Genomic DNA, 21,617 nt, shown 5'->3' with positions numbered 1-21,617 from the left:
ACTGCCCATTCGAGGCCAAGACTCATCATTAGTCACCAAAAGCTAGTGATTAAGGTCCAACAACACCAACTAACATAAACTTATGGTATTTCATACCCAACTTGCCCAACTAGGTCAACAATTACCCATTTGACCCATTTTATCATCAAAACTCATAATTTGGTCAAACTTGAACCCATTAACAAAACTTTCACTAACACATAAATGTATTAGTGATTTAACAACACAATTACACTTTAAACACCAAATTACAAGACCAAACCCTAGATTACAACACCTTAGGGTTTTCTTACATCAACTTAACCCAAATTCGCCCATTTAACCCCCAAATAGGTCTTACAAGTCTTAAATAACAAACCCTAGCCATAAATCAAATTAGACTCAAAACACGGAGTTAAGACTTACCAACACTATCAAAATGTAGCAAGAGACGTAGGGAACAACTTTAAAACGTGGACTTGGGCAAGATTCGGTCTTCTTCTTCCCCAAAGTGAGCTCTCTCACTCTAAAACTCAAACTCTCTCTCTAAAATTGAATGTGGGTAGATGGAAGTGTGTTTAATGAGTTAGGATAACCCTTGCATCAGTTTTTAAGATCTAAAATTGTCCATAAGTGAAAAGACCAAAACACCCCCAAAAGATGCCATTTAAAAAGGGTAAAATAGTCCATTTCTGCGATAACCATCGCGGTTCACGACAGGGGTGTCGCATTTCGCGACAAGCAATACAATACCATAACGTGACAAAACCTACATGAAGGCGATATACAGGTCAGGAGGGAGGCCTTTGGGGCCATCGCATTTTGATCCTTACCATCGCGTTTCGGGATGAGCTGGTACTAGACAAACCACCTTTGAACGCGACAAAGTAACAGTAAGTTTCCCAAATCAAAACTCAAATCACTTAATCACACACGCAACCGAATATAAACGTTCTAAAGGTTAAATATGTACCTTAGGACATGTGTGAAGTAAAACGGGGTGTTACAAAGTAATTACTCACACATCATGGCAATAAACATTTCTAATATTAATAAATCACAAACATCAAACAAGAACATTATGACAAATTAATAATAGAAAGGATAGATAGTACCGGATAATGCGAGCAGAATAACATTTGTATTTCTTCTTGAATATTGAAAACTACTTCCTAACTATTCTCATGCTTCCCTCTCCTGAGATCAATTGAATTAAGGAAGTAAAATATAAGTGATTTATGAGAGCGTTTTTGGTGTTGGGATGTGCTGAAATGAGAAGCAAATGATCCAATTTATAGGCACAACTTTGGCTGTCAAGCCGTGTAAACGAGCCGTGTGGAATGGGCAGACCGTGTGCCTGGATCGTGCGAGATCCATGCACGCTCAAAAGTTGGGCATCCTGTGTGCTCCTCCCATGCACACCGGGTTGTTGGGAAACCCGTGTGGGCCAGCCGTGTGAATGGAAAAACCGTGCAACTGGCTCGTGTCGCTTGATTTTTGACTTGGTTTTCTGGATTGCAACTTGGTTTTCGGGGTCGTAACTTGGTTTTCACCGTTTTCACTCTAGATTATTCGTTTTTCTTTCATTTAAGAAATTAGTGGGTCCACATGTTTGTAATAAAATATCCTACAACATAAGATAATAAACCAACTTTTCAAATAATTATAAAATAAATTATTTAAAGTTGAGTGAATCGTCTTAACCGGTTTGTTCGTTTTTCTCGTTTGTTAGTTTTTTCTCGTTTTTAGTGATTCTTGAAATATAGCCTTCGTAATGACATAAACTACCAAATTAATCAAATAAATGTTTATTTTTATGATAAAGTCAATTATCTTTATTATTAATGGGGCTAATATCGAAGGTAAAAACGTAATTTGTGAGTCGATATCAACTATTTTCATCTACCCATCCTATATACTCATTATGTAAAATTTAAGTATTTTTTTTTTGATTCCTCTTTAATCGAATATATGGCTTTATATACATAATGAGTAATGAGTCACTTAGTGGCGGATCTAGGATTTATAGTCACGGCTGTTATTAGTTAAAAACTAAAAAATTCATTATCCAATGATGTCACTAAAAACTAATTACACTATCCAGTGGTATCTGTCACTAATTCAAAGCTCTAATTTTTTTCCCAGTAAATGGCTTATTTCACGGGTAGCATATGCTATCGGTGGTAAAGTGTGTGACCTTATACTCTTATAGGCATATATAACTGATACTGTAGATTTATGTAATGACGTGCACACTTAGTCAATAAGTGGTTGTTGGTATTTTACTTTTTGACTCTTTTTTGCAGGTGGTCTGGTGCGATGGGTGGTGGCAATTTCGGCCATTTTCTTTTTGGCCGGAGCTACTGTTTGGCCTCTTTTTGGTTTGTGATGTTAAAGCGAAGGTGTACGAAATACTATTATTTTTATTACGAAATACGATACAATTTACACAAGTTTTATGTATTTATATAGATGAGATATACTTAAACCTTGCTACAACACTATAGGCAGTCTACCTAATCGTAGAGTAGTGTAGTTTTTAGTAAGTCTGGTTCATTCCACATGGAGCTAGCTGAGTTTAACGCTATATATATTTTAAACTATATTTGTATATATATATATATATATATATATATATATATATATATATATATATATATATATATATATATATTAGTAATATAGTAGTATTATTATTATTATAAAAGGGGGGTTTTACCGTTTAATGACCGGTTTGTCGATTTTAAATAAAGCGTAAAGATAAATGACGATAATATAAATGACGGAATTTAAATTGCGATAAAGTAAATTGCAGTAATTAAAATGATAGTAAATAAAGGTACGATGAAATATGAAATAAAAGTATTATGCTTATTTAAACTTCCGTAATCATGATGTTTGACGTTTTGATTTTAATTAATTGTTACCCGGGTTAATTGTCCTTTGTCCTGGTTTATTTGATACCTATCTGGTTTTTATCCATAATAGTCCATCGGTCATAATTATAAAATGCTCGTCAAATTAACCTTATTTCCGAAGTCAAATATTCTAATTAATTAGGGATTTGAACTGTAACAAGGTTTTAATACTTTGTTTAATGATTACACCAGGTTATCGACTGCGTGTAATCCAAGGTTTTATTACTTTGTTAACAATTACACCAATTATCCTTGTATGTAATCCAAACCTGTTATAATTAGTCCATGAATATTAATTTACCCACTTGATCAGAATGAATAATCAATTACACAACCCGAATAATTAATTAAATGATTGTAAACGATGTCGTATAAACGTTACTAAATAGGACATTCGTAATCAATTTAATAATTATTAGTTTAACTAATTTGAAGATAGGTTCGACAGGTTCCAATAAGTTGTCGTTAAAATAGACAATACCTCCTACCTATTAATAGTCAATAGTCCAATGTTCACAAGTGTCAGTATTTTGTCCAAACTCCAATTATGGTACAAAATCCAATAACCCCATTTTAATATTTAGTCTAACATCACGATTACTTCGGCTCAAATAAGCATAATAATAACGTAGTTACGAGACATTAATTTAAAAAGGAAGAAAATAGCTTACAGTGGTATTTAATCGCGTAGCGTTACACGGGCGGAGTTCCGACTTAAAACCCGTAAAACATTCTTACAATAACCTTATTATTATTAAATTAAATTAAAATTAAAATTATAATTATAAATATATATATTACATGTAAAAAGAAAGAAAGAAGAAAAAGTGTAATCAGTCGAGCAGAATTCGTTGCCTTTTATAGTACTTTTCTGAATCCTGTAGGTCATGCACTCGCATGAGATTTCAGTGCATTTCCCATGCACTCGCATGGGCTCATGCACCCGCATGGGTTTTTTGCCTATTTCCCATGCACTCGCATGGACAGGCTGTACTGCTCAGATTGTGTTTAAAACGTGGGCTGCTGTGATTAATTTAATATATAATATAATATATATAATTTATATTAATTATATATATATATATATATATATATATATATTATATTCTTGTGCATAGTTAACTTGTAATTTTAGCTCCGTTGACTCGCGCGTTGATGCTCGGTTCTTGTCTCGGTTCTTAATTTTCGAACGTCTTTTCGTATGCTTAGATATCTTGTACTTTGCGTTCCGCAGCTTGTACTCTTGTCAATTTTAGACGTTTCTCATCAATAAATGGAACCACTTGGATTGTAACTTGTACATTTGAGCTTTTTGGTCATTTGTGTCTTTAAATCGTCGTTTTCTTCTTTTGTCTTCGCACTTATTTAATATAAACAAATATTACATAAAAATAGAACAATTGCAACTAAAAACTTAACATTTTGGAAGGATATTGCGACTAAATATATGATCATTTGGAGCACTATCAAACATCCCCACACTTGGACATTGCTTGTACTCAAGCAATACAGAACATGAAATAAAATCACACTTCACTCGAATCACTTTTTTATTCTCACACTTTATACATTAGTGATTTTAATACGGCGGTATAAACAATGATAATAACGTTGTGGTTTACAGTCCCACATGACTATAAAAATTTAGATCCTTTAAGAAAATTGGATCTTTATGAAAACATTTGATCTTTTGAAAATTCATTCTAGCTTTTACCCTAGATAAGTTTTCCGGAATAACCCTTCACCGGTGTTTGCAAAATGTTTTTGTGGGTTTTATGAGTTTCAGATTTTAAAATTTTAGCTCAAAACTTGCGGTTTTGTGTCACCCACTTGCTAACCTTATATTAGGAAAGCAACACGTCCAGTATACTTGCTCCGTATATTACCTTTCGGTAAACTACCGTCCGGTTGTAAAGGAAAGCGTTGAACAAGCAACTGTTAAGGCAATGTCTAATGACATGCAGATGTTCATGGTCTAAAACGTGTCAGATGCAATTACTATCCTTTGTAGGAGGAATAGTAAAGATCACCCTATAATTTTTCGGTCTGGCACAAGGTCCTGTCTTCGACCATGCTATGCAACTACCGTCCTTACGGTTGACACCCGATTTGGTTCAGGTGACCAGGTGAATTCCAGGTGAATTCCTAGGATTTTACGTTTAATGGTAATGAACGCATTGAAAATAGGTTTTCAGAAAACAAATCGGTTTTATTTTGATCAAAATATTTTCTTGTTCAAGCTTGAGTTTAGATATCATCGAATTCCATGAGTATGAATTCTCAATTATTAAGGTCAATCTCAAGGATTGAGTAATATCAGTCTTAAAAGCTGATTTTTAATCTTCAAGGAGATTATCCTTTCTGGGGGTCTGATTCATTAGTCTTATGAAGCTAATTTGCACGGTGCCCTCCCCATTTTATGAGACAGATCCTCTCATGGTTAGGATAAGTCTGACCACTTGGCGACCCTGTTTGATGCTGAGGTCCGTGGATTTCCAGCTGATTTTTGAGAAAACTTTTCAAGGTTTTTCGTAGACTCTACAACTGGTCTGGATGACAACTTCCTGACCTAAATCAAGAAGTGCGTGTCTTTTTCGGAAGACTAATTAGTTTAGTCCAAAGCAAAAGTACCTGCAATAATCTTGTACAAATATGTGATATATGTTTTGAAGAACTTGGTAAATTCTTCCCACACTTAGCTTTTATTTATATTTTTCTTTGCCTTTTTATTCTCCTCTATTCCATTTTAAATGAATTCTAGCGTTTTGGGTTGTTTCTCAATTTATGTCCTTTCCGAGGTAACAATAATTTCAGTATTAACACCTAGTTTTATCGTTCATAAATATGTGTAAACATGATTTTGAATTCATTTAGTTGAAAATTTTTCAAATTTTCACAAAATTTGGCAATTAAACTAAGTGTAAACCCGAGAGAATTTATAACCCTTCCCTACACTTGAGATCATGCAATGCCCTCATTTGCATGAAATCATACTATAATTATAAATTCATGAGGGTGATTAATGTAGAAAAGTGATTAAAAATACCGAGTTTGCAAACATATTATTTTATATCACATTTGATATTTTGCGTATTGTCGTCAAAATTAGTAGCTTTTGCTGAACTTAATGTCAGTCTTTGGATGTGCGCTGTTTTACCCTGTTTTGTACATAAGATAAACTACAGATATATATATATATATATATATATATATATATATATATATATATATATATATATATATATATATAAACCTTTATTTATTAAAACAATTTAAATGAATAATTTTTTTAAAATTTTGTTTCCTTTTACTTTAGGTAGTTTCGGTACGTTTACCTAGTCCGTCCCTCGACAAAATTTAAAAGTTGTAGTTTTTAAAGCGATTTTTTTAAAAGCAAAGATTTTTGGGGTTTTTAATTTTTTTTGTATACTTTAGATCAATAAAATTAAAAATAATAGTAATAAAATTTTTCGCCCCGCCTTAGGGTAAAGCAATTTCGATTCTATGATCTAGTCTTTAACTTACGACGAATTTTAGAAATCATTTTTTTTTAAACTTAATGAAATAAAGCAAATTTTTTTTTGTTTTTTTAAATTCACACAAAACTTAAATTTAAAAATGCATATTAATTTCATACAAAACCTGCAAAATAAAAATTCAGAGTGGGGGAAGAAAACTACTTCTTTAGTTTCTGCTAGTGGAAAAGACCAATCGGATTTCATTCTCGGAACTACACGAGAATAGAACAACTAACTCAAGACAGCTTTTTTTTTTCTTAGAACATTTGAATCTCCCCACACTTAGGTAGCTGTGGTGTTGAAATTGTGATTAACTTCATTGTCAATTTCTTTTGGACCATAATCAACTTGCATATCTGTGACTTTTGCTTTAAGCCATTGGTCGGATTCATGTGTAATATCCACAAATTCAACTAGTTTCGCCTTTTCTTTTGGCGATAGATTGGATACTAACCGGTTACATAACTTAAAGTTTCCCTTGGTTCTAGCATCGCGAATCCGTTTAATAAGTTTCTTCATTGAACTGTTAATAACGGAGTCATTAAATTTCGTATCAACAACGGGGTTCTTTGTTATCAGGTCATCCTTAGGTGTTACTTCATCTTCCCCACACTTAGGCGTTTTATTATTGTTAAGCACTACCATTGGAGTTGGTAAAACAATATGGTTCTTATCAATCATCTTTATTGGTTCAACGGTTTTAGTTGGTGGAGATTTAGACTTTCGAATCACAATGGTGATCGATTTTTCACCATTACTAAGTGTCATTCTACCCTTTCTTACATCAATGAACGCTTCGGTGGACGCTAAGAATGGTCGACCTAAAATTAGAGGAATGTTTGAGTCCTCTTCTATGTCAATGACAATAAATTCGACTAAAAAGGTTAAATTACCCACTTGAACGGGTAGGTTGTCATCAATTCCAACTGGGTTCCTAATGGTTTGATCAAAGAGTCGAACATTCATTTCTGTTGGACTTAACTTAGCTACTCCTAATCTCTTATATAATGAAAGAGGCATAACACTCACACTTGCACCTAAATCTTCTAGTGCATCATACATGACACAATCACTAAGTAGATAAGGAACAATAAATTCACCCGGATCACCCATCCTGGGTGAAAGTTTTGGTGGATATGTCTTTACCGGGTTTACTTTTACAGTTTTTGTTTCTTGCACTTTCTTATTCTTCTTCTTCTTTCCAGAGGTATCACACATTTTATTACCTATCACTTGCTCATACTCAACTCCTTTTCTTGGAAACGGGATGGGTGGTCTGTATGGTGCCACCACTAGCTTTACATACTCAGGTGGTGGTGGTGTTGTAATTTCTTCATTGTTACTTACATCTAAAACCTTCCTATCTTCTGATGCTGGTTTTTCAGAATTTGTTGAAACCATATTATCATTCTCATTCCGAGGATTTACTTTAGTATCACTCGGTAGCTTTCCTTGTTCCTTCTTACTCATTAAGCTAGCAAGAGTACCTACGTGTTTTTCTAGATTCAAAATGGAATCTTGTTGAGTTCTTAATGATTGATCAAACCTCTCATTCGTTTGGGTTTGAGATGTAATAAATTGTGTTTGAGATTCCATTAGCTTTGCCATCATTTCTTCCAGATTTAGATTTTTCTCTTCAGTTTGTTGTGGTGGTTTATACAAGACAGGTCTTTGTTGATTGAAAGTGTTGTTTTGAGTTGGTTGGTTATTCGGACCTTGTTGGTTGTACGAGTTATTACTGGGTCTAATTGGATTGTAAAGAATGTTTTGATTTCGATTGAAGTTTGGCCTTGGCGGTTGATAATTATTTTGATAATTATTTCCCGGCCTTTGGTTCATGTAGGAAACATTCTCACGTTGTTCCGTAGTTTGCTCAATGTGACAATCTTTCGTTAAGTGTGGTCCACCGCATTGCTCACAACTGATTCGTATTGCGTGAATATCTTTAGTCATCTTTTCCATTCGTCTCTCGAAAGCATCTATTTTTAAGAAAACAGAATCAAAGTCATGGCTAGAATCGGCTCTAGCCACTTTAGATGAACGAAAAATATCTTTTTCCTGGTGCCACTCATGTGAGTGGGAGGCTGTGTTATCAATAATTTTGTGAGCTTCGGTTGCAGTTTTATTCATAGTGGAACCACCAGCTGCTGTGTCGATATCTTTTCGTGTAGCAACGTCGACACCTTGGTAGAATATTTGTACTATTTGATAAGTATCTAAACCGTGTTGTGGACATCCTCTCAACAATTTTCTAAAACTTGTCCACGCCTCATATAGAGTTTCATTTGGCTTTTGCGTGAACGTAACAATTTCTCCTTGAAGTCTCACAGCTTTAGATGCCGGAAAGAATTGTTTAAGAAATTTTTCAACTAAAACATCCCATGTATCAATCGCCGCTTTAGGTAACGATTCTAACCAATCTTTGGCTTCTCCCTTTAAAGTCCAGGGAAACAACATGAGATAGATCTGTTCATCCTCAACTTCTCTGATTTTGAATAGAGTACAGATCCTATTAAAGGTTCGAAGATGTTCATTTGGATCTTCTTTTGGCGTACCACTATATTGGCATTGATTAGTTACCATGTGTAGGATTTGTCCTTTGATTTCATAATCAGGCGCATTAATGTCTAGCTTAATAATGGCGTTTCCTTGACTAGTGCGTGTAGCTCTCATTCGATCCTCCATACTTAGGGGTTTCGTTACTTCCATTTTTGAATTTGTTGAATACGAATCACTAGAGGATTCTGATTTAACGGTTTGTGGTTCAGGAGGAATGATTAGTGGTTCTGGATCTTGGAATTGTCCTTGAATATCCTCCGGGTTTTCAATTTTGAAGTCGGGTTCAAAAAATGGATTATCGGGATTTGAGTTGGAGTACTTGTTTGACTAGATGATGATTCTAAAGAAAAATTAACGGCGATAATATTGGCTAGATGTCTTGATCGAGTTACAGGTGGTGAACGTATGAAAGGTGGTGAACGTTTTGCTCGGTGCATTCACTGAATATCCTATTAGTTATAAAAGATAAAAATTATATAAGCTATCAAATTAATAGACTTTTCTGATTTTGCCCACGTTTCGAATAGCCAATAGATGCAGCAGGTAGCCAGGACCCTTTAAATCGGAAGCCCACAACTCGCCACTAACAAATCCAACTATTACTACGAACCAGGAAATTTTGGATGTCTATCAATTTAACCGCTCAAAATAATTTTTCGTCGAAATTTTGAAGATAAAATCGATGTCCTAAAAACTAGAGCGTCGAGAAATAAGAAAGAAAAAGAATGCGTCGAAAAACGTCGAAAAATAAAAAGTCGAAAAATAATAAAAAGAAAGTAGAGCGTCGAGACTTAAAAGTCTAAAAACTAAATATTAAAACTTGCGTCTAAAGGTATTAAAACTTAAAAGGAATTCTATATCCAAAACGGTAATAACTTAAATAGGCACTAAAATCTATTAAATATTTAAGCGATAAGCGACGTTATAAAATTCTAAAGCACCTAAATCTTAGTCTAAAGAAAAAGTACTTAAGGGATTTTACGGCAAAGCCTAAAAATCTAGAAATATAAATTAACTACGGCAAAAACTAAGTTTAAAACTAAGTACGAACGATAAATATACAAATTATAAATTAAACGATTAAAAAGATACGAAATATAAAAAGAAAACTAAAGTTATAAAAATACAATTTTTTATAAAAATATTATTTTTATATTATTATTTTATAAAAGTATTAAGTTTAAAACTAATTAAAACTTAAAATACAAATTAATTAATAAAACTAAAACTAAAAACTAACTAAAACCTAATTAGGGTTAATAATAATAATTAATTTAAGCAAAACCCCTAATCTGGTCGGACTAGGTACCAGACCTGTCAAGTCACTCCATGCGATCGCATGGAGTGTTAGTTAAAATGTCATGCGATCGCATGACTTCGGATACCAGGCCACTTTGTTGGGCTGATACAGTGTCGGCCCGATTACTTATATATATATATATATATATATATATATATATATATATATATATATATATATATATATATATATATATATATATATATATATATATATATATATATATATATTTCTATTTTTAACTTATAAAATATTTATATAAAATAAATAAAAACTTATACTTTAAAAACTAAAAAAAATAAAAATAGAAATACTTTATAATTTTATGTATTTTAGACAAACTCTTAAAAAGATTTTGTTTTTCTTTTTATATTTTTGTATTTAAAACGTATTTTTACAAAAATAAATTAAAACTTAATAAAGGAAATTTTTTTTATAGCGTTTCGCTTTGGTGGTCCCCGGCAGCGGCGCCAAAAATACTTGATGTTAAAGCGAAGGTGTACGAAATACTATTATTTTTATTACGAAATACGATAAAATTTACACAAGTTTTATTTATTTATATAGATGGGATATACTTAAACCTTGCTACAACACTATAGGCAGTGAACCTAATCATAGAGTAGTGTAGTTTTTAGTAAGTCCGGTTCGTTCCACAGGGAGCTAGCTGAGTTTAACGCTATATATATTTTAAACTATATTTGTATAATATATATATATATATATATATATATATATATATATATATATATAAATATATATATATATATATATATATATATATATATATATATATTAGTAATATAGTAGTATTATTATTATTATTATAAAAGGGGGGTTTTACCGTTTAATGACCGGTTTGTCGATTTTAAATAAAGTGTAAAGATAAATGACGATAATATAAATGACGGAATTTAAATTGCGATAAAGTAAATTGCAGTAATTTAAATGACAGTAAATAAAGGTACGATGAAATATGAAATAAAAGTATTATGCTTATTTAAACTTCCGTAATCATGATGTTTGACGTTTTGATTTTAATTAATTGTTACCCGGGTTAATTGTCCTTTGTCCTGGTTTATTTGATACCTATCTGGTTTTTGTCCATAATAGTCCATCGGTCATAATTATAAAATGCTCGTCAAATTAACCTTATTTTCAAAGTCAAATATTCCAAGTAATTAGGGATTCGAACTGTAACAAGGTTTTAATACTTTGTTTAATGATTACACCAGGTTATCGACTGCGTGTAATCCAAGGTTTTATTACTTTGTTAACAATTACACCAATTATCCTTGTATGTAATCCACACCTGTTATAATTAGTCCATGAATATTAATTTACCCACTTGATCAGAATGAATAATCAATTACCCAACCTGAATAATTAATTAAATGATTGTAAACGATGTCGTATAAACGTCACTAAATAGACATTCGTAATCAATTTAATAATTATTAGTTTAACTAATTTGAAGATATGTTCGACAGGTTCCAATGAGTTATCGTTAAATTAGACAATACCCCCTACCTATTAATAGTCAATAGTCTAATGTTCACAAGTGTCGGTCTTTTGTCCAAACCCCAATTATGGTACAAAATCCAATAACCCCATTTTAATATTTAGTCCAACATCACGATTACTTCGGCTCAAATAAGCATAATAATAACTTAGTTACGAGACATTAATTTAAAAAGGAAGACATAGCTTACAGTGGTATTTAATCGCGTAGCGTTACACGGGCAGAGTTCCGACTTAAAACCCGTAAAACATTCTTACAATAACCTTATTATTATTAACTTAATTTAAAATTAAAATTAAAATTATAAATATATATATATTACATGTAAAAAGAAATAAAGAAGAAAAAGTGTAATCAGTCGAGCAGAATTCGTGACCTTTTATAGTACTTTTCTGAATCATGTAGCTCATGCACTCGCATGAGATTTCAATGCATTTTCCATGCACTCGCATGGACTTATGCACTCGCATGGGTTTTATGCCTATTTCCCATGCACTCGCATGGACAGGCTGTCCAACTCAGATTGTGTTTAAAACGTGGGCTGCTGTGATTAATTTAATATATAATATATATAATTTATATTAATTATATATATATATTATATTATATTCTTGTGCATAGTTGACTTGTAATTTTAGCTCCGTTGACTAGCGCGTTGATGCTCGGTTCTTGTCTCGGTTCCGAATTTTCGAACGTCTTTTTGTATGCTTAGATATCTTGTACTTTGCGTTCCGCGGCTTGTACTCTTATCAATTTTAGACGTTTCTCATCAATAAATGGAACCACTTGGATTGTAACTTGTACATTTGAGCTTTTTGGTCATTTGCGTCTTCAAATCGTCATTTTCTTCTTTTCTCTTCGCACTTATTTAATATAAACAAATATTACATAAAAATAGAACAATTGCAACTAAAAACTTTACATATTGGAAGGATATTGCGATTAAATATATGATCATTTGGAGCACTATCAGTTTGCTTCCAGGGTCGGGATCTATTTTGCGAAGTTCTCTACCTCGTTGTTTGATTTTGGTGTGTTTCTTTGAAGGTTGTTAGACTTTTTTCTCGTTGTTGATGACGGCTTCTTCGGTTGGTAGATGGTGGTTCTTTGGTTCTTGTTTTTCAGGGGTGTCTGGTGGTTTCTGGTCACCACCGTGCGTTTATTTATTTATAGTTTTGTGCAGTAGGGGTCTGTTTGATTTTTTTTCTTATTAAGTCCTGAATCTGAACGGATATGATGTCCGTGAGGAATAAGTGATGAATAAATAATATGTGTTTGTTTTATGTGCTGAAAAATTGTCTGAATAATTAAAATTACTAAATTAACCCTATATGTGAGAGTTATAATAGCAGTTATTAAAAAGTAAGAACTTAAATGTAAATTCACACTTAATTCAGTTTTTTTTTATTAGGATGCGTCTTATTTAATAAGCTAAAAACAAACACCCTTCCATGACCTGACTTTTTAAATTAAGTTTCATACCATTAGGTATTAGGTATGTTAGTCCATTTGTTATAGTTTTAGCCCATTTTACTTTACAGTTAAATGAGTTCCTACACTGTTATTGAAGCCGTTTTATTTATGTATCTTTTATTTGGCTATTGTTATCGAGTTTTTTCAGAAAAAACAAAAAGGGGAAAAAGGGTTATTGCTTAGAGTAAAAGTTTACATTGTTTTGAACAGTGGACACATGAAGATCACGTTGCAACAATTGTTAGTATCAAGTTTAAAGCTCCGAACATGAAGATGCTTAGACTTCTACAGGCATGTACATCATTTTCATATCTGAAAGTCGCGTTTATTCTTATTTTTACAGTAACTATTTTCAAATTAAAAAGTCTTTAAACTGATATTCTCGAAGATTTTAAATACTTTTGCTTGCAGGGTTTTGCTGTAGGCCTTATGCTAAGCATATCTTTCTTCGATTTGGCCCATAACACTATAAATTCTATTGGATTTCTAAAAGGAAATCTGTGGATGAGTTCGTACTTTTTGAAATGTAAATATATCTTTCTGATATAAATCTATATATTTTGAAGTACCCGAGTTTTTAATAATGCAGTTCTTTGGAGGTGTCATTTTCTTTTCCTTCATTGCCAATTTCATTCCAGAACCATCACTTGCTCCCACAGTAGATGCGGAAAATAAAAAGGGTCAAATACTCTATCTTCACAATGAAGTTATTGTAGGATTAATGTGGAAGGTATAACATATAACTATATGGCCTACTTCATTTGAGCCTTCGGGGTCACACACATATACACCGAGATGTCAAATAAAATATATATATGATGTATATATATTACTCAAGTAACAAAATAGTAAATCGAAATTAATTTATTTACTATTCATATGAATAGTAAATAAAACGAAATTAATTAATTTACTATTCACATGAAAGCGACATGATAGAAATTATTAATTATAAGTTACATAACATACCCCTAAAGTATTTGAGAAATACGACTTTTTAAAACCAAATCAGACGAAATATGATATTACAGACAAAGAAATCGAAAACAATATATTCTTTTGATTTGCTTTTTGCTACCAAACAAACAGAGTATATCATATATTCATATATATATATATATATATATATATATATATATATATATATATATATATATATATATATATATATATATATATATATATATATATATATATATATATATATATATATATATATATATATATATATATATATGATTGGTGGGTTATGAGATCAGTAAGAGAGAAGAGAGGAAAAATAACATATTTGTTTTTCTTTCCTTTGATAAATCTCAACATACACATACAGAGTATTATCGATTAATGTATTAATATAATTGGATTATATTAATACAATATTTGAGTTTGGACTACCATCCATTGACGGTCGTTTTGAAGTGTAGTGTGGACTATCCAAAGAGACGGTCATACTTTTGATCGTAAGTTTCTCTCCGTCTCATCAATTTCTCCAAGAAAGGTATATCGTTAACTCCTCTTTTGTTTTATATTCATGACAATTATTATGGTGTAATTGGATCATTAGGATAAATTAATCGTGTGCATGTTTCATTTAATATATGAATATATAATCTTGTAAATGTTTTTATGAAATAATAAAAGATTATTATTTTAACTATCCGCTGCGTTAATCTGAAATTGGTAAAAGTACACACGGTTTTTCAACAGTGGTATCAGAGCCGCTTTTACACCATCTTAATTGTCACATGATTTTCTTTAGATTTAGCTTTGTGGTGAATTGGTAAAAGTCAAAACCTATATGGTTTTGAAAGTCAACTTTGTTGATTACCTCATGACGCACGAATAAGATCTGAAAAAAATCATTGTTATAAATTTTGAATTTATTTTTTTATGGCTTGAATAATTGTTGTTTATTTCATTCCATGGTTGTACACATGCATTGTAACCATGGACAAGTCATATGTAGGTTTTAATAATGTAGTTATTAAAATTGTGATTGCACACATAGCCCATAATGCCCCGACCTATGTATGATTGTTATGATTGTTGATTACGACAATATTATATTGATTATTTGATTTATAAGAAAGACCATTTTGAAGCCAAAGTTGTATTATATTTATTTTTCATTTTCATAGTATTGTATTTATGTTTATTCTAAATTGTAAAAGTATTAGATTAGTTGTATTTTTCAATTTTAAATAAATGTAATAAGATGAAGATTAAAGATAAAGATGTAACGTGGAGTTTGACTTAGAAGATGGCGAACATATTAAGTTGACAACGATGGCATTTGTCAAGTTTTCACTTGATTCTTGAATTAAGTGAGAGCTACGATATTTCCCTTAGTTTGACCTGTTGATCTCATGTCGGCTCATGGGATCAAGCATAGGATTTTTGGGCTAGGCTATGTGTGTGTGATGCATGATATGGTTGTGTTTTATTTTTGCATTTATATATAATTGTTGATTAGAATATATGCTAAATGTTTTTGATGAAAACATCAAATAAAACCGTAAACAGTTTCAAAGATTAAAATTGATGATTTTAAAAGTTAATCTCTAACGAGTTTAAAGTTAAATGATTTTTGAAACACAAATTATATATGACCGAAATCTTTTAAAATTGTTTTAAAATGATACACGTTTGTGTATTTGTTACTTTTATATATAAAATAAAATAACAAACTAGATGCATAAACACGATCGACATATATAAAATTGGTTAAAATGATTTTTTAATAAATAGTGTAGCGAATCTTGTGTGCATGCATTATTCGTTAACACAAACATTTTTTATACCCGTCAAATTTAAGTCATGCCATCCAATAAGCTTGCAAACACTCCTCGTTATTTTTTGATTACGGTGAGACCTAATCGAATTATAACCACGAGGTGGATTTTCAGTTACGAGTGAGACTAGGCTGAATTTTCACTGTTTCCAAATTAGACGACTTAATCGTATTCACGGTGAGACGTGAATTCGAGGAAAGGATGGGACAAACATGCCAGTAGATAATAGTGGTTTGTTGAACTACACATATTTCTAGGTCCCATAAAGATCTAAGAGTTGCACCTATGATGCAATTGGTACTCGCTACCTACCAGTAGACTCTATAACTGCTAGCTGATCAACATATGTAGTTATGGAACCTCTATGTGGATCTTAGGCTTTCGTAAATTAATTGTTTTTAAAATATATTAAAACTTGGGTGGTTAATTTATTAAAATATTATATCGAAAATACTAAAATTGAACCTTTTCTTTTGTAGATGTCAAACAATCAAAACGTAAACCAAAACAACCTCCGTTCTTTGTTGGAGAAGGAGAAACTCAATGGTTCAAATTTAATTGATTGGTACCGCCACCTGAGAATTGTTCTCAAATATGAAGGGAAGTTGAAAAAAATTGAAGAACCCTTACCTGATTCTTCTGCCGAGACAGCTACTGCTGCTCAAAAGAATGCTTATCAGAAGTTGTTTGATGAGCAAGAGAATATAGCTTTAATCATGCTTGCTAGTATGACTTCTGACCTCCAAAAGGAAATGGAAGATCGTACAACATATGATATGATGACTGAGCTGAAAAATATGTTTCAGAAACAGGCTAGTCAAGAGTTATATGAAACTTATAAACTTCTTCAAACATGTAAAATGGAGGAGGGTCAATCAGTGAGCTCTCATTTCTTGAAAATGAAAAGCTACATTGACCGATTGGAAAAACTTGGAACTACCTTGCCGCCTAACTTGGCTATGAACATGGTTTTGGCTTCACTACCAAAATCGTATCACCAATTTGTGATGAATTACAATATGCAAGGTTGGGAAAAATCTTTGGCAGAGGTGCACTCGATGCTCAAAACTGCTGAATAGAATATTCCATCTAAGGTTTCCAATCCAGGTATCCTTATGATTAGGGAAGGTAGGATGAAAAAGAATAAGCCAAAAACTTGGGGAAAGGGAAAAGGCAAGTCAATTGCTAAGAAGAAAATTCCACCACCTCCCAAGAAAGAAAACCCAACAAAAAATGCCGAACGTTTCCATTGTGGAAAGGTTGGCAATTGGAGAAGGAAGTTGTCCTATCTTCCAATCTGAGCTGAGAAAAGGCAACGCTGGTGAGAATAGCAAATCAGGTATATTCCATATATAGTTATATACATCTTCTAGTGATTCGTAGATCTTTGTTAACTGGTTGTGGTCTTCACATCTGTAACAATATGAAGGGAATGAGAAGAAGTAATAGACTGAAGAAAGACACGCTGGATTTTCAAGTAGGCAAGGGGTATCAAGCTTTTGTTAAAGCTATTGGTACCTCTGAACTTACTTCTCTAAGTGTCTTATTGTTTTGTTGGAACAATAGCATTATGCTAAATACTGCGAGTGACATAGTTTGAAAGATGTTACTTTTGAACTTCCATTTACACACTTAGGTATTTCAGTTTCTAAGGATAATATATTTATCTTAATACCTATCCACGTGATGGTATTTTTGAAATTGATATGCATAGTGTAATTTCAAATGAGAATTCTGTGTATACCTACATCGCCAAAGTCTTCAAGCAAGACTTGAATAAGACCTATCTATGATATTGTCATATTGGTCATATAAACAAACAATGCATTTCAAAACTCCAATCTAATGGACTTTTGGAATCAATTGACTCTGAGTCATTTGATGTATGTGAGTCATGTTTATGTAAAAAGATGACAAATGCTTCTTTCTCCGATTTAGGTAAAAGAGCTAAAAATCTTTTAGGACTAATACATACTATTGTATGTAGCCTTTTAAGAACAATGTATAGATTTAGTTAATTTTACTTCATTACATTTACTGATGAGTACAATAGCTATGATTATGTTCACTTGCTGAAACATAAACATAAAGCTATTTTAACATTCAAAAGTATTCCAAAATGAAGTAGATAATCAGCTTGGAAAGACCATTAAAGCACTTTGCTCCGATAGAGTAAGTAAGTTTATGAGTCAAGAGTTTTTTGGACCACCTAAAGAATTATGGGATTGTCTCATAGTTCACTCTACCTTACACACCACAACATGATGGTGTGTCTGAGTAAGAAGAATCAAACTTTACTTGATATAGTTTGATTTATGATGAGTCTGATTTCTCTACTACCTTCTTTTAGGGATATGCATGAGAGTCTGCTGCAGGCATACTCAATGTGATTCCAACTATGAAGGTAGAAAAGACACCATATGAGTTATGGCATGGGAAGAATCCCAAGTTGTCTTATCTGAAAGTATGGGTTGTAAAGCGTACGTGAAGCATGACACTTCAAACAAATTATAACCCAGAACTATCTAATGTTACTTTGTACGATACATAAAGAAATAATGGGTTACTACTTTTACTACCAAGCTGAAGACAACGTGTTTTCTTCTTGGTCCGCTGAATTCCTGGAAAGAGATCTTCTCTTACAAGAAGTCAGTGGGAGTAAAGTAGATTTTGAAGAAATTCAAGTACTTTAAAGTAACATACCTTCAGTAATCACTAGCAATCCACACGTTGAAACTGAGCGCACTGTTGGTGAGCCAGAACGTGTTACACCTGCACTTTATAGATCTAGTAGAACTCATCGGCTTATGAGGTTTAATTATCTGATTAATTCCGATAAACCTCAACTAAGGAATTATGATGAACCCTCTAGCTACGGTGAAGCCATGTCAGATCCAGAATCTAACAAATGGCGAGATGTTATGAAGGCAGAGATGCAGTCCATGAAAGATAATCAAGTATGGGACTTGATTGATCTTCCACCCAATTGCAAAACAATATGGAGTAAATGGGTCTTCAAAAAGAAGGCTGACATGGATGGTAATGTAAACACTTTTAAGGCTCGGTTGGTGGCAAAAGGTTATACTCAAACTCAAGAAATTGATTATGAGGAAACTTTTTCATCAGTCGCGAGCATTAAATCAATTAGGATACTTATTGCCATAGCTGCTTTTCATGATTATGAAATATGGCAAATGGATATCAAAACCGCTTTCCTAAATTGCGACCTAAGCGAGGACGTATATATGGTTCAGCCGGAAGGGTTTATGAATCCAAACATCCTAATAAAGTATGCAAGCTTCTAAAATCCATTTATGGATAAAAGCAAGCATCCAGGAGCTAGAATCTTAAGTTTAATGAGAAAATCAAAGTGTTTAATTTTTCTCAAAACCAAGATAAGCCCTGAGTTTACATTAGAGCTAGTGGGAGCAGAGTAGTCTTCTTGATCTTATATGTTGATGACATATTACTTATTAGAAATAACATTCAACTTGCAAGATGTCAAATCTTGGCTTGGAAAATGTATTTCCATAAAGGATCTTGATGAAGCTACTTATATTATTGGAATGGGGATCTATACAATAGATCCAATTGGCTTATTGGTTTGAATCAAAGTACATACATTATCTTGCAGAGATTTAGCATGCAAAACTCCAAGCATGGAGCTTTGCCAATGCAAAAGGGCATAACCGTGAGAAAGTCTCAAAAGTCCTATCACAGCAGATGAGATGAGACAAATAAAATGTATCATATATGCTTTGGCTATATGATCTATTATGTATGCCATGATATGTCCTATACTCGATGTTTCATTAGTTTTGAGTTTGACGAGTCATTGTCAAATAATCCAGGTGAACTATATTGGATTGTTGTAAAGAATATTCTTTAGTATTTTCAGAGTACTAATGATATGTTTTTGGTTTATGGTGGTTTGGAAGAAGAGTTAAGTATTAAGTTTTATACTGATTCTAGTTTCCGAACTGATCAAGATGATTCTCGATCCAGTCACGTTTTTTCTTTATCATGATGGGCAAGACAGTTTTACAATTTTATTTGTGTATGGTTTGGAGCTTGTATTTTCTGGAACTCAGCTTACCCTACAATGTGGGCTTGTAGATGCAGATTTGTTTAGTCAAAAAACTATTGACCGAATTAGTTATTCATTCAGCTCTCTTGTGTAGTTAAAAAGGGTAACAAGTAGAGCAAAGGATAAACAAAATGTACATACACATATTATTCTTTGTATTTTATATCAAAACTTTAGGGATATTTGAAAAATTATGTTGATTTTAACAAATGGCTTGTTGATTCTGCCAAGTATATGGTACTGACCTATTATAGAACATAATTTTATATAGTGGTATGTTATATGTTATGATATGAAATGGTACAAGCCATCGATGGAGCCAACAGTGTGGTAAATGGTAATAATAAAAGGATTTGATAATATGGTACTGTACAAGTAGTACACAAGCTGCAAAGTGACTTATTTTACGGTGCTCACGTTTACTCTATATAAGTCATCATTATCATTTATCATTACTTATTATCTATGTAAATAATATGTTGAAACTTATGTTCATGTGTCAACATAAATTTTGTTGAATGATGATTATAATGGGCTGGGAAAATGGAGATTTCATATCCATTTCAAACGAGTAATGATCCGTACACCACTAACATTATTCGTTCAACACTAAATAAGCATTATAATCTTGTATTGTATAAATTTTAAAGCATTTTTTGTGTTGTATAAATAATTTTTGGTGATGTACTAAACATCACCCATTTGAAATACTCTTTTTACATAGTTACTTGCTGCAAGTTATCCAGAGATGCTCATTTTATTATTAGTTATATATATATATATATATATATATATATATATATATATATATATATATATATATATATATATATATATATATATATATATATATATATTACTCAAGGTTGCAAAATTCGCTATTCGGAAGATTAATTGGTCGAGACTTTGGAAGGATTAATCGGCAATTCGGGGATTAATCGGAGATTAATCGGATTGTACTATATACATTTAAATATTAAATTTTAAAAATTATATGTGTAACTATAGAAAAAAATCATAAATATAAAGATAATTTTTAACATAATTGTCTAAAATTGTTTATTTTGCTTCAAAACTATATAATTCTAGTTTAAATTCATGTTAAAATGTTAATCATTTTTTACTTTGATTGACTTTGATTATCAAATTCGATTTTGATCCATCAATTGACGTTGACTGTTTAATTGAACGGGTTTTTGAAAATCGGAACGGATTGCTCTTAAAAATGATTAATCGGGGGATTAATCGGCGAGTAATCGAGTTTTTTACAACATTGCTTTAACTATTCAAACCCATTTTTTATTCTCTGGGTAATTTCATCTTTTCGCACTCCCTTAATTATCTACTCCAGAAGATTCCACGATCATATCCAGTTATTTTAAATTTGTAAAATCATATCCCTTGTTTATCTTCTGCAATTTTTCTGAAAAATGGGTGATATAACCCCTCGCGCACTACCCTAACAAACG

Source organism: Rutidosis leptorrhynchoides, chromosome 1 (genome assembly GCF_046630445.1).
Source record: "Rutidosis leptorrhynchoides isolate AG116_Rl617_1_P2 chromosome 1, CSIRO_AGI_Rlap_v1, whole genome shotgun sequence".
In the NCBI taxonomy this organism is placed as follows: Eukaryota; Viridiplantae; Streptophyta; class Magnoliopsida; order Asterales; family Asteraceae; genus Rutidosis; species Rutidosis leptorrhynchoides.
Note: the sequence above shows the minus strand (reverse complement) of the source record.